At 37.1% G+C, this 27225-nt stretch overlaps 1 protein-coding gene and 1 long non-coding RNA gene across 2 annotated transcripts in view; both read left to right on the top strand.

Annotated features, from left to right (window-relative positions):
* Positions 1-27225, top strand: part of RIT2 (Ras like without CAAX 2) — a 176925-nt gene that overhangs the window by 6683 nt on the left and 143017 nt on the right. The gene's annotated exons all lie outside the window — the stretch shown is intronic.
* Positions 1635-6561, top strand: LOC148219953 (uncharacterized). The gene is made up of 2 exons (XR_015799587.1): positions 1635-1729; positions 4136-6561. It is a non-coding gene; the product is annotated as an uncharacterized LOC148219953 (long non-coding RNA).

The following is a 27225-nucleotide window of genomic DNA, read 5'->3' as shown; positions in this document are numbered from 1 at the left end:
TCCAAAAATTGACATGCTCTTCTATTAGTGGCCTTGCTTCAAGAAAGATTGCCTACTGGTTTCCTCTGTAGAGTTATTTTTTGTTCCTCAGAGAATAATGAATTCTTTTATTCAGGTGTAGTTCACAGAGGTCACATACAGAGAAATATCTGTAGCAACTTGAAACTATTTTCTCTTTCCCCTAGTGCTCTCTTTCACATCTCTCATGATGACCTAAATTCTGCATTTTCATATGTGCTAGCTTATTTGGGACCATTGAATCAGATAATTCAAATGTTTCTGGACCGCTTTCTGATATTCTTCATTTATCTTTAGTGTATATGTTATCCACTTAAAAGCATTAAATACATTATTTATTAATCAATTTCTTTTGCCTATGGGCAGACCTTGTGGACAGAACTCTCTGCCTCAGGGAAATGATTAAAAGACGTTTTCATTATTTTGGCAGTTCACATAGTTCAATGGTTATGGGGTGGAGGATTCAGTTATGCCCTCTGTATTTAATGGTGGGGGAGGGGGGGAGGGTGATGTGAGACACCAACCCAGTGCTGAGAAATCTGGAGCCCTGGATTCTTCAGAACTAAAAGATGCCTGATAAATAGGACAATGTTCAAAGAAAACCAACAGAGATGATAAAAGGAGAGACACAGTGTGATTTATGATGACGAACGACTATGACTATATTCAAATAGCTGCTGTAGACAGTAATTCATGATTCTTTATTGTACAACTTGCATACATATACAGACATTCAGTAAATGGATGCAGCTGTGATGGGAGTGGGTTGATCTATCCAGCTTCTCCCATCATAACATCCAGATGATGAATACCCACCTGGATAAGGCAAATAAGCTGGTCACTTCCATGCCCCTTTGGAACAGGGGATGGAGAACTCACAGTATTTTAAGGTAATGAATATCAAGAGAAGAGCACATATATTCCAAAATTTGAGGAGTCAAGCAGACAGAATTGCTTCATGAAGAGTAGCAAGCTAAGTGATGAAATTGGAATTAGAACATGTAGAATTAGAGTTGTACAAGATCTTCAAGACAATCTTCCTTTGGTCAATATGAGGGGCATATGCCCTTAATGATTTGCTTAAAAGCAAAATGGAGCAGATTGTGGAAGAGTCTTTGAAAGGAACAGGCTGGTGAAAGTTTTGTTAGTCTAAGTGCTTTACGTTAAGACAGAACACATTACAGAGATTGAACATTAAAGGGCAAATATACCAGAACAGAAAAAGCATTTAGAGTTTACAAACTCTCTTATAGAAGAAAAGGTTTACTATCATCCTCAAAATTATGAGATGTGTTAATAGTCATCAGGACTTTTGGCTGATGTGGCTCTAATAATGTAGATAGCCAGCAGTTTTCTTGTGTTCAGAGTGCTAAACAGAGATCCTCAGGCTAGTCTCAAGATTGGATTTGTTTTTGTGTACAAAAAACAAAAGAAGTCATTTATGTTGCCTCAAACAGAACTAAAATGTGTCCCTCTGAGTATAAAGGCTCCTTTAGAACTGCAAATTTGAGAGAGCACTTTTAAGGTAGGTATGGGCCGCCTCATGTGTGTTGGGCAGTGGTGCATATGGAAGGCAAACAGATTTGTTAGCTCACCTCCTGCTGTTCTCTGTTCCAGGGATGGAACTGGAATTTAATGATTCAGAGTCTTCACCTACACACTCTATGTGAACAATTATGTGACAGACCCAAGGGAATGGCCTGAAGCTGAGGTGGGGGAGATTTAGTTTGGATATCAGAAAAAAGTTCTTCCCCAAGGGGGTGTTTGGGCAATGACAGACTCCCCAGGGAATGGTCACAGCAGCAGACTGACAGAGATCAAGAAACATTTGAACAATGCTCTTGGGCATAGGGTGGGATTACTGGGGATGGCCCTGCTCAGGTCCAGGACATGGATTTAATGATCCTTGTAAGCCCCTTCCAAGTCAGGATATTCTATCATTCTAGTAGTACTCACAGAAGGTTATATTAATGAGTCTGCTTTTCGTGGTGTTTCATTAAAGCAGAGCTTCACTTAGAGTGAAGATTTTGGTGACTTGAGCACTGCTCATCTTTTCCCATTCACAGTGCATGCTATAAAGAGACAGAAAAACTTCCAGGCTATTCCTCAGCAACAGGGATTGGACTATCAAGGACTCTCCTAGTTTCAGCCACACACAAATCTGTCATTTGAAATGCCCAGATTGAAGTCTCAAACAAGGGAACAAGCACTGTTTCATGACAATGACTGGGCACTGTCGGTATCTTCGCTGTAAACAATCTGTTGAGGCAGCCACAGGAACCGTTTCCCTTCCAAGCCATCCCTGCTGCTGAGCCGAGCCATCTGCAGCATTTTTGGCACGTGCTATCTGCTAGAATTTGGATGAGATTAATTCCATTAGGGACACTTTTGAAAGCACAATTAAGAATTTTTTTTTTTCTATTGCTGCTTTCATCTCTTTTCTTTCCATACTTTCCATTTTATTTCCTCCCATTCCTCTGGTAATCCTTTTCCACTTTTAATTTGTTCTTTGACTTTAATTAGTCTCCCTTTATGCCTGCAAGCCTGTCTAATTTTCTTTGCTAGAAGCTGAAGTCCCATCATGCTTACACAGCTCCAGTGACAAATTGGGCGTTACCAGAGTGTTGTGCAGGGTCTCAGTTTCAGAGGAAGGGTCCTGGGAAGACATTTTTCTGCAAGCCCTAGAAATCTGCTAAAGCATTACCTGCCCACTAAGCAGTGGAGACTTTGGCAAAAATCACTCTGTTTCAAGGTGGGTGGGGAAAATCCAAAAGATGAGCATGTGAATGTGTGCATAAAAGACTATCTCAGGAGATGCCAAGTTATGTATTCTTGCCGATGTCTTGTATTTGGTGTCCAAAAAAGTTATGTTTTCAACTCAGTCAATGTTTTATATTTTCATTAAAACCCTAGAACTAAACTGGTTATTTCAGGAGTCCCAAAAGTGAGCTCGCAAATGTTTATAAGTTTTTAAAATTAATTTCAGAAGTTTTGGCAAAGTAAAAGCTGTAATCAGCTGAGAGACTGATGCACATAGTTCTTTTTCAGCTTACACTGACTACAGTTATGAGAGGAGCTGTTGTACATTTTCTTTCCTTGCAATCTCCTTGAAGTGCTAATGTAATTCTGTAATTCTTGTCCATTTTCACATACCCAGAATAAAGGACTCCAAGCTGAAAATCTTATTATCTGTTAAATAATGTGATTCCTTTACTAACTTGATTGCTCTATCAGATTCTGTGATTCCTTCAGTAACTTTACTAGCCTACTACCTGCATGGCAGCTTGTTGGGTTACACTGAACTTTTCCCTGCTGAACAGGATCTGCAGTGTCTTTGCAGAAATGTCTCTTTAGCAGCGTGCAAAATGTGTACTGTTATTTTAGATTTTTATTCAGGATGTTCAAAAACCAAACCCAAGTGTTGTCAAATTCTCAGTTGTTTCAAAACTAGCAGCTTCTGAAGTCATCCAGAACGCCTGGCAGGCTTTAAAAATCTCCCTTCTCTAAATTTTTCCTGGACTTTATTATATAGAAATGATGTTCTCAATTTGATTAAGAAGCAATCATTAGACATTTTCTTCACAGTGAATAATCTTGCTTGGGCTGTCTGGTGGCATGGTCATTTTATCACTCATCACACACAGCATGCCAGAGCTCTGCTCTGTGCAGTGTCTGACTCTGGGTACAGCCCAAAGATTTGTTCCTGGCTTCAGGAAGGTTCCATATATTTGTAGATATACTCTAGAAACACATTATTTCTCCCCTGGGATTAAAGGAGAAAAAATATCAATCTATTATATTATGCAATTATATAATGTATAATGTATGAGGTCCAGAAACCCATGAGCTTCAGAAATCAGGTTCTTGTGCCTTTCTTTCATTTAAGCAGTTTCAATGGATTTCCCAATGTAAAAAAATAAATTGTGATTTTGAAATATAATCTCTCTCTCAGTGCCCACTCTGTTTCTGTCTAGAACCCTAGTCTGTTCCTATAAAAGTGGAAGTCAAAATCTCCATTTTTCACATCTTTCTGAGGATACTTAAAAGTTATTAAATGTCTGACTTAGCAAGGAGTGCATCACATAAGCTTCCTCTTTTTTTCTTTTTTTCCCCCCAGGTAACATGCTCAAAATGACAATTGGCTCTGATATTTGATGATGAGGAAGGCATTACGAAAAAGTCAAAAGAGAAGATATAAAAGAAACAATCCAAGCAGTTTGTATGGGAAATGTTAACAGACATCAACAACTAAGAATAGAGAACAAGACAATAGAAAAAAATAAAGACATAGAAAAAGACTGAGAAAACAGAAAACTAGAAACAGACGAGTAAAGGAATGATAAAGGAGTAAAAGTATAGAAGGAAAATGCAGCAATTTTTACTTGATCATTGGTTTCAGATGCTGTCTTTCCACGGCAGTTATCCTACAAGGTGCTAATAATCCATGGTCATACCCCAACACCAGCTGCACAAGCTGGTGACCAAAATGCTCACAGAGGTCATGCTAGAGGATAATTTCCCTGCCTCTGTGACTTCTTCTCCCATGTTTCTCACTCAGTGGCTCTCTGGAGTAGGAAGCTGGAGAGGCATCCTCATGGCTGTAGACTGGCATGGCTCAATGTCTTCTGCCAGGTAACAAGCCATAGGACAGGAGAAAATGGCTTCAAATTGAGCCAGGGTAGGTTTAGGTTGAAAATTAGGAAATATTTCTCCAGTGCAAGGATGCTCAGGCATTGCAAAAGGCTGTCCAGGGCAGTGTTGGATTCACTACTTCTGGAAGTATTAAAGCTTGTGTATGTGGAGATTAGGGAGATGATTTTGTGGTGATCCCATCAATGCTGAGTTAACGGCTGAGCTTGATGATCTTGGAGCTCTTCTCAAACATTAATTTTTCTATGATTCTAAGTCTTCTGAGCACAGGTCTTTTTTGCTTTCCTCAGCCATGTACAAGGCTGTGTAAATCCAACAGCAATATAAATTTATGGGGTGCTAGGCAAAGCGATGCTTCTCATGTGTGATGTTCTGACAACCATCCAGAATGGAGAGGAGTCTGTGTGTCCCAGCCTTAGCAATATGTAACATCCTGTGAAATCAGTGGGAGGCACAGCATTTATCAGCCTCTTCTGTGTTCTTTGAAGAACTGGATTCCTCCACACACAAAAATCTTCAGTGGAATAATGAATCACAGAGATGCTAGAGGGATATCTCCTTTAGTAGCAAGAAATAAAATTCTGTTTTCCTCCAGTCTGGATAAAAATGACAAGATACAAAACAAATATATGTGTATTTCTATATGTTTTCTCTTATTCTTTGTGACCCAGCTCTTACCTTTGTTTTCACTCCCCAGGTTTTACTGCTCATAACAATATAAACAAACTGCTAGTTCACTATAATAAATTTTGAACAAGTGGCAGTAGGAGGAAAAATCAAAACAAAATGCCAGTGACTATAAACACATTTAAATACACATATCCCTGAAACATGCTCATGTAAGGTTTATTCAGTGTAAAGTAACATGCATTTTCACTCTTTAAGGAAAATGGTTGTTAATGCCAATGTGTTATGCAAAGAATTTAGAGAAAGCTGTGCAAAAGCCAGCGAGATTAAAAACTTGTGCTGATTGACAGTGACAGCATATTTAAAGAATAAGATTACTTACTGATTAAAAGATTTAATTCTTCAATTTCATTTACCTAAAAACAACTATGGATCAAATCGATTTGCAAAGATATAATTTATATTTCTAAAGCATCATTGTACATACTGAATGAGCATGAGTATAGTAAGTTTTAAGCAATACTTAACCAGTTTTGTATGTTGGGATGCTTTAAGGTGATGTAATTCAAATACATTTTCAAGCTGTGAATAAGATGCATTTCTGATTGGATATAGGAAGGAAAAATGCAGAAATTGAAACTTTTATTCCAATTTTAATTGCTCCCTTTCTGACTTCAAGCATCACAAATAAAATTAGTAAAAATCATAGACAGTGAGTACTTCACAGGGTTGGAACACTTGGGAATATCTTTAGCATCACTGATGTTAATTTAATCTCAACAAAAAAGGATGTGGATTGGGAACAGATTAGATATATTGCAGTAGACATTGCTCAGGAGATGACCTACGTAGATAGAATACCAGTTTGTACTATGATGAAAGTTTCTGAGGGAATCAAATGTTTTCCTGGCTCACAGTCAAAGTTCAATGACATAGACAAGTAACATGAATAATTCTTTTCAGGTTTAGTGCATAACAAGCTGCTAAAAAAATCATTAAGATGTTGGTGATAGAACTATTTGCCTCTGCGTACTAATTCTTTCCACCCACTTTGTCTCTTTTCTTCTTGCAGGCTCTCCCCTTAAGTATATGATAGAATTTAGGAGAGAAGTAGGAAATGTAAAATACCACCTGTTTATGTTAGTATGTATGTTAGTATGTATTATGTAGAGTCCATGCTATCTTTCCAAATTATTTTTATTTTTCCCATAAACTTACTGTAAATGTATTTCCTGCTAATAAAATATTTTACCAGAAATATGGCAATGTGGAAGAGCTTTGATTTGCAATCCATGGTGAAAGGTTTTTCTGTTCCCATTTTATTTTATTTTATTTATATGTCTAGTTTATTTCTGTATTTTTATTAGTGTCAGGATGTTTAGCATACGATGAATTTCTCACAATGTTACAGTGTTTAAAAGTTACCTATCTTCAGAACCCTCTCTAGCTAAACTGACAACCAAATACATATTTGTTTGCTTAGTGGAAAACCAAGATAGGATGGGCCTTATTTGTTCTGTCAGTGTTTTATGTGTCATATCAGTTCAGCTCAGTGATTACTGTCAGTATTGTGGCATTTAAAAGAAGACCTGAAGAGAGTGGAAATGCAATTTGTGTTCTGTGCCGCCTCACACATCACAAAGAAAACTGGCAGCTTGACCTTAGCAGTAGAGCAGAAAGAATACAACTCTTTTTTTTTGTACACTGAGAGTTCCAGCCAAATGAATGCATCTTAATGGGGAAATCGCTCACTCCAGAGTAGGTGCAGAGAGGAGGGGAGGAAAACAGGGAAATATTGTGCAGCTGAAGAAAAAAAAAAATCTGTGTTTGTTCCTGACTCTCTTTGAAATTACCATAGAGTGCCTTGACCCCTATTTTCTGCCCTACTCACTGAAATATCTGAATTAAAGTGGTTAAAATGGTGCGTAGTTAAGTGGGATGGAGCAGAGAGAGGGAAAGAAGGAGGAATTGTCCTTGTAATTTCTGTAGATTTGGAGAGAAGCATCAAAAAGTATTGTGTCCAGCTAATACTATAACGCAGTTTATAAGAGAATTGGAAAGGCAATGAACCTCAAGAGTGTTTTGTGTTTGATACATTATGGAAGAGAACAGCTAATAGGATTCATATTTCTGGGCTACAGGAGAGTTTCTAAAGTTTAAAACATAAGCTTTGTTCAAGCAATTACAGTGGATTGATCACAGCCAACATCCAAAAGCAATTATGGTGGATTAATCCAGCTATTAGCTCACTCCTCAGTCCTACAGGAAGGGAAGGGAAGTTCAGGAAGCAAGTTCAGGAGGGAAATTCAGGAGGGAAGGCTTGTGACTTGAGATAACAGTTAAACAGCTGAAGCAAAAGCTGTGAATACCTACAAATTTAAGAATTTATTTACTAATTTTCACTGCAGACAATTTTCAATTCCTGAAAAGCAGGGCCTCAGCTCACATAATGGCTGCTCAGGAATACAAATACCATAACCATAAATGATTCTGCTTCTTCCTGCTTTCCTTGAGCTTTTATTCCTGAGTATGATATCATACTATATGAGTATCTCTCCAATCAATTCAGATCAGCTCTCTCAGCTGTGTGTCCCACAGATTCTTGACTACTCTTGCTGGAGGCACAGTGGGAAAAGAAGCAGCCTCGATGAGGTGCAGAGCAGTTCACCAATGACCAAAACTTTGGTGAATTATCAGCACTGGTTAAATCACAGAACCAAAACCTGCCACCATATAGGCTGTAATGAAAAAAATGACTTCACCACAGCCACTTCCAGTACAATTATTTATAGCATGAAAAAGAGTGAAGGAAACATGGAACTTTTTAGTAGTTTATGTCTATAACATCATAATTAACTGTTTATTAATACCAACATGCTCTTCTGTTTTGTTGAAAAGTTGGAGGCCACAAATCCTGTGGGAATCAGCATTATTTTCCTTCTCTTCTGTGCTGGTTTTGCATTAATTGGCACTTAGAAGAGGGCATCCACAGAAGTTTTCTCCCTGAGAACTTCCTCAGGGACTTGATGGGATCAATTGGAGGTTGGTTTGGTTATTGAAACCAACAGCCTGGTTTCCAGCGTGGGAAACCAATTGGAGGATTTGGTCTCTGTGAATTCACATTTTGAAGCGAGGGAACTTGGGAAAGGCCCTTTTCTCTTCCAGCAGGAGTGCAGGTACCAGGGCCTGCCGGGCCCGGCCCTGCTCCACCATGTTGCAGAGGCCTGCGGGCCTGGCAGGGAGCATGGCCGGGCCCCCTTTTCTGGGGGCTGGTTTGTCCTGGCAGGGAGGAATGGTGGCCATCAGCAGTGAGTACCAGCTGAGCCTAAGGAGGCTGATTGAGGTCCTGGCTGTCCCTCCCCTCCCTTTCCAGAGCAGCCACTGCCATTTCTGGCCCGAGTCCTTGTTATCCTGACCAGTCCCTCCCAGCGTGGCCTGAGTCTCCTGAGATCCTGGCACAGCTACAGCATGGCCTGGCTGCAGCCGTTACATTGTCCATGTGAGATTTTAACTTTTCCACTTGCAGACCTTCAATCCTCCCTTGAGTGAGAGGGAAAAAGAACACAGAGAAGACACCAAAGTCAATAAAGCAGGAGTCAGGTTCCAGATGGAAGGAGAATGAGGTGATGCTGTGAATTTAAGCTGAAAATCCTTTTGTAAGCTGTGGAGATGGACTGTAATACACTATAGGTTCCTATAAACGGTGGAGAAAGACATGGGGGGGTTGGAACTTGTAGATCATGAGCAAAGGCACCTGTGCTGAAAACCCTTTGCCCCAAGGGAAGAAGAAGATCTCTATTCTTAGAGATGGAGCATGAACAGGGAGAGATAGACGAAGAGAACCTTTACATTTGAACAGCTCATCCTTAAAATTAATATCCTATGAGTTTGACATGGCCCATAAGGGCAGCTTTGGGAAAGCTGTGAAGATGGGAGGAGTTTCACAATTGCAGATCCCAGGGCGGCTGCTATTCATGGAAAGTGAAGCCACGAGAGAACTGTTTTTTCCTCCTGTGGAAGAGTCCCTGTAGACTGACAAGGGGAGGCTCCTCTCCCTAGAATGAACTGAAAAAGATTATTCTTAAGTTGGTAACTGACTGAAGTGTTTCTGTATGCTGTTGTTGAGAAAGAGAAGAGGGTATGGGAGATGCAAGGATGGCTGGTCTGAAGGTTTTATTCTGAATTTTATTATTTCTTTATGTTGTTAATAAAAGTTTTCTTTACACCCTTTAAGTTTAGGCCTGCCTTGCTTTTGCTACTAATCCTATCTCACAATAGGAAATGAGTATATTGAAATTGGCAAATCAAAACCACTATACTAAATTGGTTTTCCACCTGGTTTCAAACTGAAACCAGGACATCTTCTCTCCTTGTTTATAACTTGACTGATTTTTCATTTGTTTCCTCACTTATTTTTTTGAGAAACATGATAGTTTGAAACTGACTGCTGTTGGCATGGAGATAATTGTGCTGTACACCTTACACGTGTATGGTTTTCTGAAGGCCACCTGAAATATTCACTCTCCAGCTGTGTTCCTGGGGAACACCACCACTGAATCCAGCTGAGTCTTACGGTCATGTGCTGAGGTATTTACATAGTGCTTGAAGTTTTTTCCACACAGGAGGAAGTCTATGGTACAGTACTTTTACTGCAGCTGAAATGAGGTTAGCACATTTAAGCATAATTAAATCATCATTGCCAAGTGGTGGGTGTCTTGGCTTGAAAGACAGGTGCCTGCTAAGAAAGGCAGGCACCTCTCTTGAAATGGGAAATGTAAACCCCCTCCTGCCAAATGATTATATTTTTGACATTAAGGGGCTCTCAGGCAAAGATATGGGAATAGGAATAGCAGTTCTTTACTAAGAAAAAATTAAATATTACAGTTAAATTAAATTGAAATAAAAATATTACAATTAAAATATTACTGTATTACAAAAAACAAACCCAAACCACTGACAGAGTCAGAATACAAGCTGACACCCCTCAGTCAGGGTGTTGGTAGCAGTCCCATTAAATGGTGGCTGCATCCTCCTGCAGTGACACATGTGGGTCTGTTAGAGCAGTGCTCCTGTAGAAGATGCAGTTTTCCTCCAAAGATCCAGTGATGATGTACAAGGGTCTGGTTTTCCTCTGTGATCCAGTGGAAAAAGGCTGCTCTTATGTTTCAAATCTCAGATTTTATCTAGATAGGAAATTCTTAGCTCCTTCCCCTGGCTGGAGCATCTCCCAATGGGATGATGTAATTTTATCAGTCATACAATAGGACTTAGTGGCCCATTAACAGAAGATGTTTTCTGGAGGAAGGATGGGTTGTGAAAAGATAAAGAACACTGCCCCACCTGGTTTAACAGATGGTCCATTAACAGAGAATATCTCCCCTAGAGACAAGGATCACTGCCCCACGTGGTTACAACAGATGGTGATAGAATACACACTTTTGGTCATATCCTGTATTGCAGCCTAAGACAGTGGATCAGCATCATCAATATCTTTTTTGCCATTTCTAAAGTACTTGTTGTTCCACAGAGACTTCAATCTGTTAGATTCCATTCCTGGAGGGAATCTCTCCAAGCCCATAGTGACCAGTATTACAGTCATCCTCCACAGCAGGTTTTTAATTTCAGTTTCTCCATACAGTACAGTACTTCCAGGTCAGCCTAGGAGGCCAAGCTATTTTTGAAGCTCAGGGCTGTTCAATTCAGCTGTTCTATTACAGCTGAGGAAATCTGGGCCAGCATCAACCATATGCAGGAGTCAAACACAGAGCAGAGGGTCCAGTGGAATGCATCAGCAGCATTCCCCCTGCAGAATTGGTGCCACGTGGGACAGATTCTTCAACAACAGTGCTGTTGCTCTCATCAACTCTGGACACTGGATGCAGTACTCACTGTCCAAGTGTTTATTGTTGGGTTTTTTTGTTTTTGCTTTAAAGGCCTAGTCATTTCTTGGCCTTTTGCATTTTTGGCAAAATCTTAGATCTACTCAGTGGCAGGGAATAGTGATTCAGTAGTAAGTACTGAGGAATGCAGTGAACAATATTGACAGTTATTAAACACAGATCAGTTTTTGTCCCTTTTTCTTTCAGTAAAAATAATTTAATAGATATAAATGCCACAAAAAAATATATATATAAAATAACTCCCACCTCCCCTATTTTCTTCCCTATTTCATCTGATTGGATACAATGCTTAAAACTGTAGTTTGTGGGGGTATATTTCTGTGCTGTTTCTCCTGTCACCATCTTGGGCCATATTTATTTTTGAAAAATACATATTTATTTGTTAATTTTTGGACATTGAAAAGACACAGAAAGCTCAAGTGACGTCCTGTCTAATGGCCCCTAGACAGCCATAAATCTTTTATTGGATTTTAATTTTCAGTCTTTCAGTTCATAAATGTACCTGATTAATAAGCTCATCATTTACTTATATATAAAAAGAAATTTAAGTTACATCATGTGCAGCAATCAAATCACTGGTATTGCAGCAGCTGGTGCAAATGCTGGTTGAACTTAGAAAGCTATTGCAAACATAATTAATGAGTATATGTAAATATCTTTCTGGTCCAGGCTTCCCAGTTTTCTGACACTGTAACTTGGGACGACTTTGCTCTGATTATCTGATAGCAAAACTTGCATTGAAAGACAGAATCTTAACCTTTTCTATGATTTACATATTTTGTCCTATTTTGTGGCCTAGTGTCCATCTCTCTGATGCTGTTTCTCATGAGTAAAATGAGATCAGAGATATTTGCCTTCCTTTGTATGCAGGAAGTTCTCTGAAGTTCAAACGCAAAATACCTTTTTAAAGCTGTTAAGTGATGCAACTTTGCAGATGTTTTAGCTACAAGCCATCATTATGTGCAGCATAGTTCCATAACAGGTACCAGGAAACAACTTCTTTGAACTCTATCCAGCAATGCCACCTCAATAATCAAACCAAGAAATAACCCTAAACACTATGATAAATTCTGTAAAGGTGATACAACTAGGCATAATGGCTCAAGGTTAGAGAATCTACAATACTTTCTGGTAAATTAAACAGTCTCTGTAATCAGCATGTTATCTCTTCAAACAGAACTTTGAATAGAGTACACAGGTTTAGATGAGATACTAGGGAGATATTCCTGCTGTGAGGGTGGGGAGGCCCTGGAACAGGGTGCCCAGAGAAGCTGTGGCTGCCTGACCCCTGGCAGTGTCCAAGGACAGGTTGAATGGGGCTTGGAGCACCTTGGAATAGTGGAAGGTGTCCCTGCCCATGGCAAGAGGTGGAATTTCAAGGTGTCTTCCAACCCACACTGTTCTACGATACTATAATACTTAGTTGGTAAAACTACTGGATTATTGAGCAGATGTGGAGGCACAACCAGGTCCTTCTTGTCCATGTTTTGGGCAGAATCCAGTTTTGCTTCTTTTCCCTGAGATTTGCTCCCAAACAGAAAGAACTCCAAGAGAAAAACAATTGTTTATTTCCAACTTTGATGTACTCAAATGTGGGACATCTCTTAGGTGTTCAAGACTCAGCAGGCATGGGATTTGCCAGAAGGAAGCATGCAATAAATTCTGTGTGGAGAAATTTGGATACTAAAGTTAATTAATGCAGATAATATTCTGAACCTAGATGTCTAGGCTCTCTGACGTTCGTGAGGAGGGCAGTATTAGACTCTTAATGTTTTCTATTGTTTGAGACAAACCTGGATGAGTGAGCAACTGGAATGTAAAGCTGTCTAAGGGTAGGTGGGAATAGCCATAATTCAGCTCTGGGAAAGGGTGATTGCTGTAATTGATACCAAGAGTTTTTGAAAATGATGAATTGTAGAATTCAGTAACAGTTCATATTGTTGCAAAGCGTAACAATGTTTCCTCTTATTTATATAAGATGCATCTGATAGAATAACTCAAACTTTTAAAAAATATATCTTTGTTCTGTTAAACCCATTCATAGCTGTGGTGAAAAGAATGGACTTGTTTAAATTGAAAATATATAGTGTACTCATCAGTTTGATGTGTATCTTCCTCAGACCTTAATCCACTCAGCATGTGAAATTTTTCACTCCCTAGCCTAAAGAGCTAGTTTCTTTTAGCTCTTGCAGACTGATGAATTTAACTTTGGACTTCCCTAACACAGTAACATTCAACATGCCCAGAGGAAAAGATTCCAGTTACATTCCACTTTTATTGAAGCAAGTTAGATTATGAATTTTTTATTTTCAGCAAGACAAGCAGTAGGCACTGACTGTCCTACTACAATCTTCTTTTCATCCATTTTGCAAGGGAAATAATTTAGCTCCTACATATGGCAAAAAGGGGAATCAGTTATTTAGACAGTCTTAATCTTGTCTGCAGAAGTTTTGTAGAAATTTTACAAAATGTATATTACTGCAAATAGTTTTAAGGATCTTTATAGAAAGGAAGCAACTTCATAAAGTACATCTATGCAAGGAATATTTTTAATCTTAGAGTAGCTAGGTTTTCCAGAAATGTAGGATTGAAGGCAGCTAATAGCCTGCAAGACTTTGCTTTGCTTGCATTCAGGCATTCAATTCTTACTAGACAGTTACTTGATATTCATAGTTTCACTGAAGCAAGTTAAGTCAACAGTTTCAAAATGGTATCACCATATTCAGAGAGTTTGGTGAATGATGAGTCAGAGCTTTGTGGAGCAGACATGTCTTCTGACATCGATATCACTTTGTCTGCCGTGCTTCTCACTTTCACTGGCACTTGTTCTTGATTGATCTCTTGTTCTGCACCACTTGATTCATCACGGTCAGCGATCCTCGGGCATGAAAAATTCATCCCGAGACAACAAATACTTTGTACCTTATGATATTTCTTTCCCTCGGGTTTCAAGACAATTAATTCCTCTAGAGAGCAGAAAACTTACGGATAATAGCAACTCTGGCGTTTCTGTGGTGAGAGCAAGTGCAATTATGTGTCTCCATCCTCTCATACAAGAATAAAGATAGCGTGTTACAAAGATGAATTATCTAAATTATCAAAAAGTAATTCATCTGAGAGGGTGTGCAAAGGAATTTATTTCTTCCTTGACGATAAGTACTACTCAATACTATGTACTAAATTTCCAGAAATTTGTATAGCTCTGTATCAGCAGCAATTTTTTATAAGGAGAGTTCCCTTTTTAAACTACTTATCTTACTTAGATAACTAAATTCCAATATGTCTTGGTGTTTCTATACCTTATTTGTTAAATGCTTAGTTGACTACATTACATTTGGTCTCTCACAAGCATAATACTCCTGTAAAGTGTACTTCTCTCTAAAGTTGCAGTTGACATGAGCTTTTTCACTACAACTTCCTCCTGAAAGAACTGGGATAATATTCTGCCTCTAGATACTATGGAAAATCTGAAATGAAAACTATGAAATCAGCTATTATTAGGTCCAAGAGATAAATAGATAGCTCTTAAGTCATAGGCCAAAATCTTATCCCTAAGATTACCTTTCCTCTTTGAGAATGGGAGTCAAATTTGCAGATCATTAGACCTAGAAAATGTGATATTTGATAAATGCTGTCTGATTCCTTTTATGTTACTTTCTGTAAGACAAAGTGGCATCTGAAACAATCAAAGAGACAAATGAAGTGAGAACTTTGCATAAGAGACAGATGATATATAATTTAAGCTATCTAGTGGCTGACTACAGTAATTGAGTTGAACAAATTACTTTCCTCCACAAGCAGTGGAATGGTCTGGTGCAATAAGTGTAAACAGCTCGTGCTGTGGGATGGGCCCCATCGTGGGATGGGGCTGGGCATTGAGGTGCATAACTGAGGTGATGGGGTCCAAATCATGCACCTACTTGTGCCTAGGCTCTCATCAACTCTGGCCTTTGGTTCTGCTCCTCTCTGTCACCATATATTCAGATTAAATAGATACATCTAGTCAATTTCTTTTTTCTATTTTGCAAAAAATATGGGTTTTCTCTTTACATTTCCATATGCTGTGCCATATTACAATTCCTGTGTCACTGCAATATAGGGCAACTCCTCTTATGTTATTTTGCCTCATACTACATCCCTTATACTTTCTGAGAACTGACATAAGTCTGATGAGAATAATTTATTGGAAAACAATATTTACAATTGCTTTATGTGTGTTCAGGGATGCAGCAGCTCCATTAGTGAACACTGCAGGTTAATTCCAGTCGCCCCTGACCAATGCTGTGGTTGTAATGAGCTGTATTCCATTAAAGTGTCAAAAGACATTGAGCAGGAGCACATATTTACACGCAACTGGGTAATTCTTCAGTTGACCAGATTTCCAAAAGCTGAATTATGTCATGTCACTCTCTTATGTGTGGTAGGCTCCATGAAAGGAATATCCTTGGCCATACCATTAAAATGGGTCATACAAATTGAGCTTCCTATCATATGATGTATATTGGAAAGTCTGCCTGTGTTTGAAGATACTCTTCCTCTGTTTGAATTCTCTTTCTGTCAGACCATTATTTGATTAAGTCAATTAATTTGCAGACTGTTTTTCATGCAGCCCAGGACACAGTTTGTCCTCTTGGTTTCCAGGGCTCACTGCTGGCTCATGCTGGACCTGCTTTTTCCCCAGCACTCCAAGTTCCTTTTCCCAGGGCTGCTACTTGGCCACTCCTCCCCAGGTTTATGCTTGTGTCCAGCATTACTCTGTCTCAGATGCAGAATCTGTCATTTTCTCTTTTTGAATTCCATGGCAGTGATGTTTGCCCAATACTCCTGTCTATGTAGATGCCTCTGCAAGGGCCCTCATCCTTAAGAAAGTCAACCAAGAGGGATCTTCTTACTGTGTCAAGAATTCAGTTTCCATTGCTCCTCTATACACCATCTTGAAAGTCAGACATAAAAATTAATTGGATTTTAGTAGCAATTTGCTGAGTATCTTGGTCTCCATCAGCTGTGGGACCAACCACAGGGATTTCCCTGACTTTTTTTCTATATTTATTTCTGGACAACTGTATTAGAACACTCAGTGCATAGCCAGACCTCAGGAGTAAATAAGGCCCTGTAGAATGAAAGTAGTACTGGGAAAAACATCAGCATTTCTTCTTGACCTTTGTCACCAAATAAAGCTACTTAGCAGAAACATACCGGGAATGAGATCAGGCATTCAACACCTTCAATACATGACTTTCCAAAAGGCTGCAAAGGAGACAAATGCAAACCACCCAGCCTTTGCCAGATTCAAAGCAGATGAAACCTGTCCCCAAATCCCATTTGATAGAACATCAATACAGCTGCAAGATTTGTGGAGAAGATTACAGCAAAGTCCCTTTATGAGAGAAATTACTACTGTCAAGTGTCTTGAAATACATATAAATAAGCTAAAGCCCAATTTCCCTTAAATATTGTACTTTTCAAAACTGATACACAGTTGCTCCAAAACAAGCTCTTTATAAAAATCTATTCAGTAATTGCAAAATGTGTAAAAAATACACTGTGCACCTGCCTTTTCATTATACACTTGTGGATAACAGACTGTCAAAGGAAGGTAAAAAAAACAAATTCTGGGGGTAATTTTATTCAACAATAATCAAAGGAACCAACAATATAATACTCCATGTTTAAAAAAAAAAAAAAAAAAAAAAAAAAAGAGGTGATTCTCCTCTTCTGGATATTCTGTGAGTGGTTGGATCAGCCTGACTGAATTAATCAGCTTGACTGGTTGATTTTCCTTTTTGTTACATAAGGTTGTGGTTAACAGGGTCCTCCAAAGCCAGCTGAAGATAGTGGCAGGATTTATTTTGATTTCATTGTGCTGTGAACAGAGGTGTAATACTCACCCTCTCTTTATTTAACTGCACCAGAAGTTTCACTGTACATTTATATGCATACCTACCCTTAACCTTCCTGCAGTTCTCAGAGTTTTTCCCATGCAGTGGTAAATACACAGCAGAAATTTTACAGGATTTGCCTTTCTCCACTGACATCAGATAGAAGTTAATTTTCAGTTTTATGTGAAATGCAGTGTTCTTCAAAATAATAATTTCTCTTTTCTTTCTTTTTTTGATTTCACAAAACAGTTGAAGAATCTCAAATTTTTATAAGTGCTTAGAAGCAATAAGACTAAAATTTGCCCAGTTTGAGAATACAGAAACACTACAAAATGCCAATTTCAATCACTGAGAATTATTTTTGACATCTTACAGGATGGAAACCTACTTATTATTTTCAAAAAAGTTTTAGGCTCAGGTACAGAAGTCTTTTCCTACTTAGAAAAGGACAGATCTCTATCTTAGTATTCATACATCAAACAAACTTCTCGCTTGTAACATCTAGAGGCTGAGGACGACAGAGGAATTCCTACATTCCATGCACCCAAGATCTCACTTTTGGGCTTAGGTACAAAAATATGCAGTTCACTTGAAGGAAGCATTTAAGGGTGCAGTTGTGCAGTTACTGTCTTGGGGGAAAGAGATAATCCTTGTCCAGTAGCTAAATCAATGATTGTTCTTGTATCAAGAAAAGCCTTGGAAAGCCATCTCTATTCTTAACATAACCAAGTCCAGCAATTCCATGGAAGAAAAAAAAATAAATAGGGATTCAAACATTATGTCAATGGATAAATTGAATTACATTCTAATATCTCCTTTTTAAAACCTTTTTGTAAACTAATGAGCCTCACGTGTTCAAAAGAGCAATTAGAGAGCTCAGCTACAGAATAGTTTAATGACCTCCCACATTTGAGAGGTTTTTTGATATTAAATATTTTTCTCTTTCATCTTAATATGCAGATTTATTTAATAGAGAATGGAGTTATTTACCAAAGAGCTGGGAAAATGTTTCTAGAGCATATAAAGAGAGCAGATCATATATGATACCATCTATTTAATTCTGATTTTGGCATTTGACTATTTATCATGTGGTAATAAAAAGTTTAATGTAGTGAGTATTTAAAAGAATAAAAGAACTAGATTATTTAGAGGAAACCAAACAGACTATTGTTTTAAAAGCTCTGGTCTTCTTTTGTATGAACATATACTTCTAATAATTTGCATTTAAAAAAAAAAAAAAAGAAAAAAAGAGATGCAGAGGGAGGAAAGACTGAACTAAATGGCAGCAGTAAGGAATAGCACATGGAGAACTCACTGGAATTTCTATTCCAGATACATTTACTTGCATTTGTTTGCAATATTCTTGATTGACCCCTGTATTTTTCATACATAGGTGAGCAAAGAAAAGCATGAGTAAGAAGGGGGCTAATGCACTTAAGGTTTCTTCTGACAAGAAGCAGCTTCTCATAGCTCTCCTAAGTCCTAATCTACTTCTCTCTGTGCAGAATCTCTCTGTGCAGAAGGGTTATTTGGAAGTTTCAAGTGACTCGATCCTGAGAAAAAAATGTACTAAGTTAGGATGCAGACACCTGAAGAATCTGAAGTATTGGGGAATATCAAGACTGTCCTAGATGAAAAGACTTAAGTTGAGTAAATTTTATGTATTTCATTCCCTGAATATTTCTTCAGAGTACATAGTGTATAAATTGTACCTCTGACCCATTTGAAGTAATGGAGATGCACAAAAATAAAGAATCTCAAGAAGCATTTTGCTCAGGTAGAAAGAGTACCTGTGTTGAATCCTCCACTTGAGAGGTCTGAATCAAAGAACTTGAAACCAGATGAAAAAATCCTTTATTTTCAAGGGATTTTGTGATTGTTTAAAAGAGCATCACAGCACTGCTATGTTCTTCTTATGCATTTTCAGAGTTAACAAAGTAAGACTTCTAAAATCCTTCCAGAACAGCCTTTTTGCTGAGGTATCTTGAGTTTATGAATCACCAAAGAGTTTAGATGAGAGCAAATTTCAGATCCAGTTCCTTCAGAGAAGGTCCAGAAACAGATGTTTGAACAAGGAAAACTGAATGGAAAAATCTTCAGATATTGGGAATGGATGTTTCTCCAGGGAAGTGAGGGTTTGGAGAGTTATGATTTGGGGAACAGGCCTAGGTTATCTGAAAATCAAGGTGGGGGCTCCTACTTAAGTTTATACTCAAAGACTGTTTAATAGAAAACATATGTATGAGCCTGCAGGCTCTTTTAGAAATATTCTCTCCATAGGAAAACATATTCCGACACAGTTTGTACATATACTGAGAATTAATAATCAGGCCAACAACTGAAATAATAAATAATTTATAGCACTTTTGGTCTGATGCTCAATATAATAAATGGAGGTGATTCCATGGACATAAATGAATATGGAGTAGATCCTATGTTAGTGAAAGGCTTTAGACAGGGCAACCATCATTTAAAATCATGGGATTGGTGAAACCTTCTTTGTTAGATTAGCTCAGCATCTAAACTGAGAAAAAATGGAACTCTGTGTTTAAATAAAATTATAGTTGTGCAAGTACATATGACAGAAAGAAAAAATACTTCCATACTTCAACACAATAAATGGACATAAAATCAAGCAAGGTAAACTTTAGTTTTGCTGGATGATAACCTCTTTTACAGAATATTCTATAGAGGAACATTTGACAGCTGATTTTTACATGAATACTTTGTCTTTATGTTGCAAGGTAAGGGATAAACATAAGCTAATCAAAGCTACCTTTAGCAAGCAATTATTAAAAAAAAAAAAACAGGAATCATTTTTTTTTTTACAAATGAAATGGTCAGTGGTAGCTATTACTATGCTCTTAGGACCAGTCTGTCTTTTTTAAAAATGAATCTTCTCTTTGTGAGCCAGGAACAATCATTATTTTCAGGTGATTTCAAGCCTCTGTTGGAGAGAGCATTTTTAACACTCCATAGAGACTTTGCAGAAGAAAAGACTTTAATTAACAAAAAAACCTACAGTTAAAGTGAAACTACATTAATTGACAGTGAGCACCTTTGAAATATAGGGAAAACAGTAATTTCCTTTCTTATGATTTACTCAGGGTTTTCCTCCTAGTCAAATATTCGAATTCTTGTCCTTTGATTCAGGTTTATCAAAGATGCAAATGCCTTCTGCAAAAATCAAGAATTTTCAAATTGCCCTTCTGCAATGCATTATCTTTTTTATTTTAACAGTGTGGCAGAAGCTCAGACCTACTGTAAAACTTCGATTTTTCATTAGGGACTTGAATCCATTTTTTGCTTTGCTTTTTAGGTGCAGAAAGGGCGATATTGCACTTCCCACTCGCTATTTTATTTTCTCATTGATAATTTAGCTTGCTGACAGGAATGCATTACCTTCTGGCACGAGTAACTGGCACAGAGCTCATTAACCTGGTGGCTGGTACGTGGGAGCCTTTGGCCCAGACCATAACTGTGGACAGCTGTAAGCTCCTGGTGCCTGAGAGCAGCTCTGCAGACCTGTGCTCTGCTGCTGAAGGCTTCAGTCGTGCATTTTCAGTGTGCAGATCTATTGAAACTGTGCCTGAGCAGCATCTGTTGTCTTCAGGCGCCTAAATTATTTATATGTCTTTTTAATTATGCTTTTCTTTTTAAATGTCTTGTCTTTATGTGTGATGTAGAAGTATCTTTAACTGGCAACATTTAAATGCAGTTTTAACTTTCCCAGAGTCATTATTTCTCCAACTTTGTTCTCGGCCATACCCTGTGTAACTGCAAGTCAATTATAACAGGAATTATCACAATATTTGTTAAAGGGACATATATATTAGAGTTTAGAGCAATACTTGGGAACTAGACTGCATGATTTGTAATCAATTGTACATAAAATGCGTATAATTATAAAATCACATTATTTTGAGCAGTATTCTGATCTCGAATCCTTCTGACATATTTTCCAAACAGAATAATGATATGAATTCATAATTCTAAATATTTCCTGAATAGGAAATATAGATCCACATACCTGCTGTATCATATCTAAAAACTTCCAACGAATCTTCTGGAACTGAGGTTGTTTTAGCCAATAGATTTGTTGCTAGGTGATCATAAATTCACAGAATCATAGAAACACAGAATGACCTGGATTGGAAGAGATCTTAAAGATCACTTAGGTCCAGCCCCCCTGCCATGAACAGAGACACCTTCCACTAGACCAGGGTGCTCTCTTTGGATATACTTCTTACAGAGAGGATTCTTAACAATAAAAAAAATGCTATTCACTTACTTGTGGGACAGAAAGAAAAATGAATGTGTGAAAACTTGTCTATTGGTTTTACAGCTCTCCAGAGAAATATATTCTTTATTTTCATAGTAGACTTTTAGGAAAGAGCTGGGAAAAATCTTATAATAGTCTTTGAATGATCTTTTAAATTTCACCATGTTCACTAAATAGCAAATATATGTATTTATTTAAAATAAAATGTGCTTTTACAAATTTTCTACACAGACTTATTTTTGAAAGACATGTGCATCTTTAAAATTGTATGATACTGCAGATGAGTCAAAATCTCCCTGTTTTGAGTCATTTAACCTCTCATCCGCATAACCAGCAATTCCTCTGTATTCCAGAAACTGGCCTTTTTTATGTATGTTATTTTGATTTTAGCTCTCTTGTGATGTGCATTAAGGTATTTGCTCACATTTTCAAGTCTTGGCCAGTAAAACTCTGCAATTATCCTCAGCTTGTGTAGCTCAGTGGGACTGAAAATTTTACTTCTTTGATGTTGCATAGCTTGCCTTGTAATAAAAATGGTCATGCAGTTTCTAATTGCATTGCACTTTGCAACAGTCAGATCAAAACCTAGAAGAAGAAGGCAGGAATAATTTTGTAAAATTGTTGCTCTGTAGTCTCATGAATCTTTCACACTATTTTCTTCCTTCTGAAGTATTCTGAAGGAGCATCACTAACTCCGACTAATAACATGCTAAGATGGGGACAGACTATAATTACACAGCAAGGAACACCTGTGCAGAAAATGTAAAGTAAATCAGCTTACACAGAGTACCATTCTTTGCCGAACACAGAAGAAATGTGTCTGTTTTTTCCACTCAGAAAGGGGAAATTCATCCATTCTTAAGGAAGAGGGAGGAAAGGAGTCTCAGCTGTGTGCAGCACACTGAACAGGGCAGATATTCCCAAGCCCAGACTCTGCCTTGCCTAATCTAGCAGCCAACAACCTTGTTTTGCAATCTTTCCCAAACAGATCATTAGGAACAGTAACCATTATTTGTGCTGGTGTGCATTTGGACTCCATAGCTCCTATTTCTTCATTTACTTCTTGCACTTCACTGTTTATGCTGTGAGAATCTTAGAGTGGCATATTTTCAGCTTGGGCACTTATCCAAGACACATGCCATCTATCTTTGCATATACTGAGCTGCTAATACACAGGGAAGACATTCCCTTAGTTTGTTTGTGAACTGCTTTATTTTCCAGTTTGATCTTCTCCTCCCAGTATGGCACACCATGTTACTGTAATTCGAAAGCCCCAGGGTCCAATCACATTGATAGCAGACACAATAAAACTGACAGGCAGACAAATGCTGACCCATCAAACACAGCATGGTCAATGATTCTATATATGCCAATCAATTGGATCAATGTGAAATGGTTCTATATATCTTTTTTCTTTTTTTTTTTTCCATTGACTGGTGTGCTACATCATGAGAGAGTAATGATGAAGGGCAAAATGAATTGTCATTGGCATATGTCATCTTGTATTGCTATTTTAAATATTGAGGATATTTGTCAAAAGACATGCCATGTTGTCACAGATTTTGTCATTTATTTGTCACTGATGATCTTAAAGGCAAATTTCAAACTGGAACATAATTTTCACAATGAGGTTTATGGCTACAAGATCTTGCACATGAACTCTGATACATAAAACTCAGGGATACCCTGGATTTATGATGTATGATACAATATGGTTTGCATTAAAAATATGTTACTCCCTCATGATTTCCATGTGAAATCCAGCTTATTTATTGAAATTCTCTCTATGTTATCCTGTTTTGTGATTGCAGGCCTCTTGAAGAAGAAAGCAGCTTTGGTTTTAAAACTCTAGTTAAAAGTGATCATCTGACAGTTTTAGAGTCTTCTAACTCCTTTCCTGGACAGTAAATGTTTTTACTAAAGAAGGCTCATATAAAGAATTTACATATTTGCACAATCACAAAGTCAGCAGGCAGTGAAAAATGTGTATTTCACTTCATGAAGGCCTCCGGAAAGCTATTCTTGGTATCTGGATGAACACAATCCCATGTCGGTTCTGCATGAAACATGATTCACCTACCTCACAGCATTTAAAGATTCCCATACTCCTTGAATTATCAGTAATCACTGCTCCAGCCATTCTATTGAAATGATAAAGTGCTGAATGGTATTGAACAGGTAAATCATAACATTGCAGAGATCTGTGTACTCTGGAGTATATTTCCTACTAATATTAAGTCATCTCTCCAAGTTCACTACCTGATCAAGTGGCCATAAATCAATAATATGTCTGTTTTCTTCTTTACCTGTGAATTTGAACATCATGGTATCCAGATTTTCTGAAGTGGTTTTATCATTAAAATTATTATAAGCATGTGAAATATTAGTCTTATAAACATCCACGTTATGATTACTTTAGAAAGAAAAACCAAAATAACATGCAGAGATACAATTTCTTAATTCAGTGAGTTCTTTATTTTGGAATGTATTTCAGTGTTGAAGAGAGCATGAATAAACTAAAGTAGGAAAAGCAATCACTCTCAGGATCACGCACCTATCTTCTATAAATGCTTCAAGAGGCACAGTGCTATCAGATCTGATGATGCCAAGTATTCTTTCTGAAATTATATCTTGTTATTTAATTCATATGTCATGCTGAGTAAAATGGCATCATTTAGTAATGGGAGCTAAGAAAAGACTTATCTACAAAATTAGTGCATGTTGTCTCAAAATGCTGCAGCAATGGAAAAGGAGAAAAACGTTTATGAGAAAAAATAGTTTAAATACTAAATTCACCCTAAAAGGCTGAATTATAATCTTCACTGCACACATCTTCAAATCTTCCCCAGTTTAGTATTTAATACTTGAAAATTATGACATTAAAATAAAGTTTGTTATTATCTCTCAGTGATTCAAAACAGTTTTGTAAGTTTTCTTACACATTCAACTATAACTGTATGTTTGAATTCTACTGAAAAAAAAAATCTTAACTATATGTTTGAACACTTTAATAAATAAATTATTTAGCAGTTTTGCTGAATAATCTCTACACCAGCAATTCTTAGTAGGATTAAGTCTTGCCAACACACAGAATTGGTCAAAAATTAAATCAGTTTGTACCACAGCTTTATGCCAAAGTTGCTTAGGTCTGATCAGTAAGGACAAATAATTTAATTATTTCAGCAAGAATGAGAGAGAAAAATGCCTAAAATGTATTTTTTTCCCAAAGTTTCAGTTTTTTGTTGACAGCTTTTAACTTATTTTTTTCCATATAATTTTAATAGTTTTTGTCCTTTTCATCTTAAACACATTCATTAGTGTTGGCAAGAGCTGTATGCCTATTTTGCAGAAAACAATTGGATAGAGTTAAAATGCTGTCTCATTTCACTGCTATTAACTCTAAAGCCTCAATTGTAGTCGAGGACTGATAATTCTTTAAAATTAATATTGGTGGCTATATATACATAATACATATATCTGTAGTTGGTTTCTTTGGGGTTTTGGTGTTTTTTTGTTTGTTTCTCCTTATCCAATTTCCTCTGACAATAAAAAGCCTCTCTAAAGATAAATATCCACATGGTATTTACAGCAAGATGTATCTAGGACAAGTCTTCCTAAACAGCCTAAATAATAGAGAAGGTATAACAAGCAGATGAAGAAAGAAAAAGTCAAAAAGGAGAATTTAAGGCTAAGCATAATAAACAGTGGCAATATTCCAGCAGCCGTTTATCTGTTGTAAGGTAATTTCTTGGGCTGATATTATGGGAATATTTGAAATGTTAAGAATTTAAAGAAACAGGATATATGGCTTTTTGCAGAGGATTTTACCTATGTGAGACTTTGAACGTGTAAAACAGCTGTTTACAGCTAGTCTAATCTAAATGCCTTTATGCTCACTGGAGAAAGTAAGAATTCTAAAACGTGATTCAGCAATTGTGGAATAATGTAAATATGGAATCTTTTATTTTGTGACAAATATAAAAATTGTTGTTAATTATTTTTAATATATTTTTATATATGTCACTGCAACAGTAGTCTCCTCCAAGTTTGAGAAAATCTCTTCTGCCCATCTGTATTTTATTTTAAACTCAGCAGAGATTTCTAGAATGCTTCCTAGTCACTGGTGAATAAAACAGAAATTTTGAGCACGTCTGCTATAGAGAGAGGCTGAAAACTGGTGTTCTTCAGCTTCAAGACCATTTTGAGGCCTTTCTTAAAAAAAAAAAATTATAGGAAAAGATGGAGAAAGAATTTTAACTGAGCCTGCAGGTGTAAGATGAGGACTAACTGCTTTTAACAGAAAGGATTAATTCAGAGCTATACTTCCAAATAATTCTTTTTACGATTAAAGTGCTGAGGCATTGGCACAGGATGCCCAGAGAAACTGTGGCTGTGCCAACCCTGGAAGTGTCCAATGCCAGGTTGAACAGGGCTTGAAGCAACCTGGGATAGTGGAAGGCAGTGGCAGGATGTGGAACTGGTTGAGCTTTATGGTCCTTTCCAAGCAAAATCATTCTATGATGCTTTGATTCCATGAAACTTAATGGTGCACAAGCTGTGAAATCACAACTGCCACTGTTTATAGCAATTACTACCATGAAACATCACTCAAAGAAAATAAATCATATTGACTTAGAGGCTTTTATTGTCAGCTAGTAACAAGCCACCCTGTCAAGTCCTGCAATTTCAGATTTAAAAAACATTTTTTATTCTTTGGTTGCTGGCATATACAGTTTTATTGGTGTCACCATAATGGCCATTAAGCCAGAATTACAGACAATTCACTTGCACTGTACCTGGGGTTGAAATAAAAGTGATATGTCACTTTTCAAAGCCTGTAAAGTACTAAAAACGTGTCTACTTTAAATATGAAACTTTGTTGTCTTGAAATATTTTTAATTAGTTCCAAGAAGGACTCATGAAGTAAGACTTCAGAGCACCTCCTGTATGAACAAAGAGAAGTTTGTAGACTATGCAGAGGATATTTCATGTCAGCAGATGGTATTTGAAGGTCAGAGTTACATCCTTGTGTACTGGATAAAATTTAGGGGTTAGTCCATATATTCTACCCAAAAGTCTGTAAATATTCCAAATACAAGAATCTTTAATTTGATCTCATTCACCATATTTTCAGGTTATATGTTGTACTTCACAGTAATCAACATATTTCCCATATAAATGCTGTCATAAGCTAAAATGTTAATTTTACATTTTCTCGGTTAATCAGAAAAAATAACACACTTATACTTGATTTATCTTGAAATTTAATTTCATAATCTTTGACTTTTCCTAATATTTTTCTGCAAACCCTGTTTTTTTTTAGTCAGGAAATATAATAAGTAAATAAAACTGATTGCATGTGATATACATTCTGCCTTCTTAACAGAAAATAATACGTCACACAAATTATAATGAACTTCTGTTTGCAATCAGTGTACAGTTTGTATGTTCTACAAAATCTTAAAGGAAGATGTATTTGTTTACCTGTGCTCCCTCAAAAAGTGTATTTTAATACTCCTTTTAGGCACAGAGTATAGATTTTTGTAGTAGTACTGTCATTAAAGAAAGACAAGTTGGTGTTTTTTAAGTTGTACATGAATAGATTTTCATTCTGTCCTGTTGATCCAACCTGAATACCAGACGTAAAATGAGATTGAGAGATAGTGGTTCAAATGGGGCATTATGATAATGCAGAAATGAATGGTCTGTATCTTTGGAATGTAAATGTACATGTGTGTGTGTTTGTGTTTATATGTTCATGTGTGTCTCTACGAACAATTATGTGAATGATTGCATATATAAGCACCATTTTTCACCCTGTGGTTAACATTTCTGTATGAAATATAAAGTTGGGCAGGTAAAACCATGA

The sequence above is a fragment of the Sturnus vulgaris genome, chromosome Z, assembly GCF_052056855.1.
Source record: "Sturnus vulgaris isolate bStuVul1 chromosome Z, bStuVul1.hap1, whole genome shotgun sequence".
Classification (NCBI taxonomy): domain Eukaryota; kingdom Metazoa; phylum Chordata; class Aves; order Passeriformes; family Sturnidae; genus Sturnus; species Sturnus vulgaris.
This window is presented reverse-complemented; position numbering and strand designations above follow the sequence as displayed.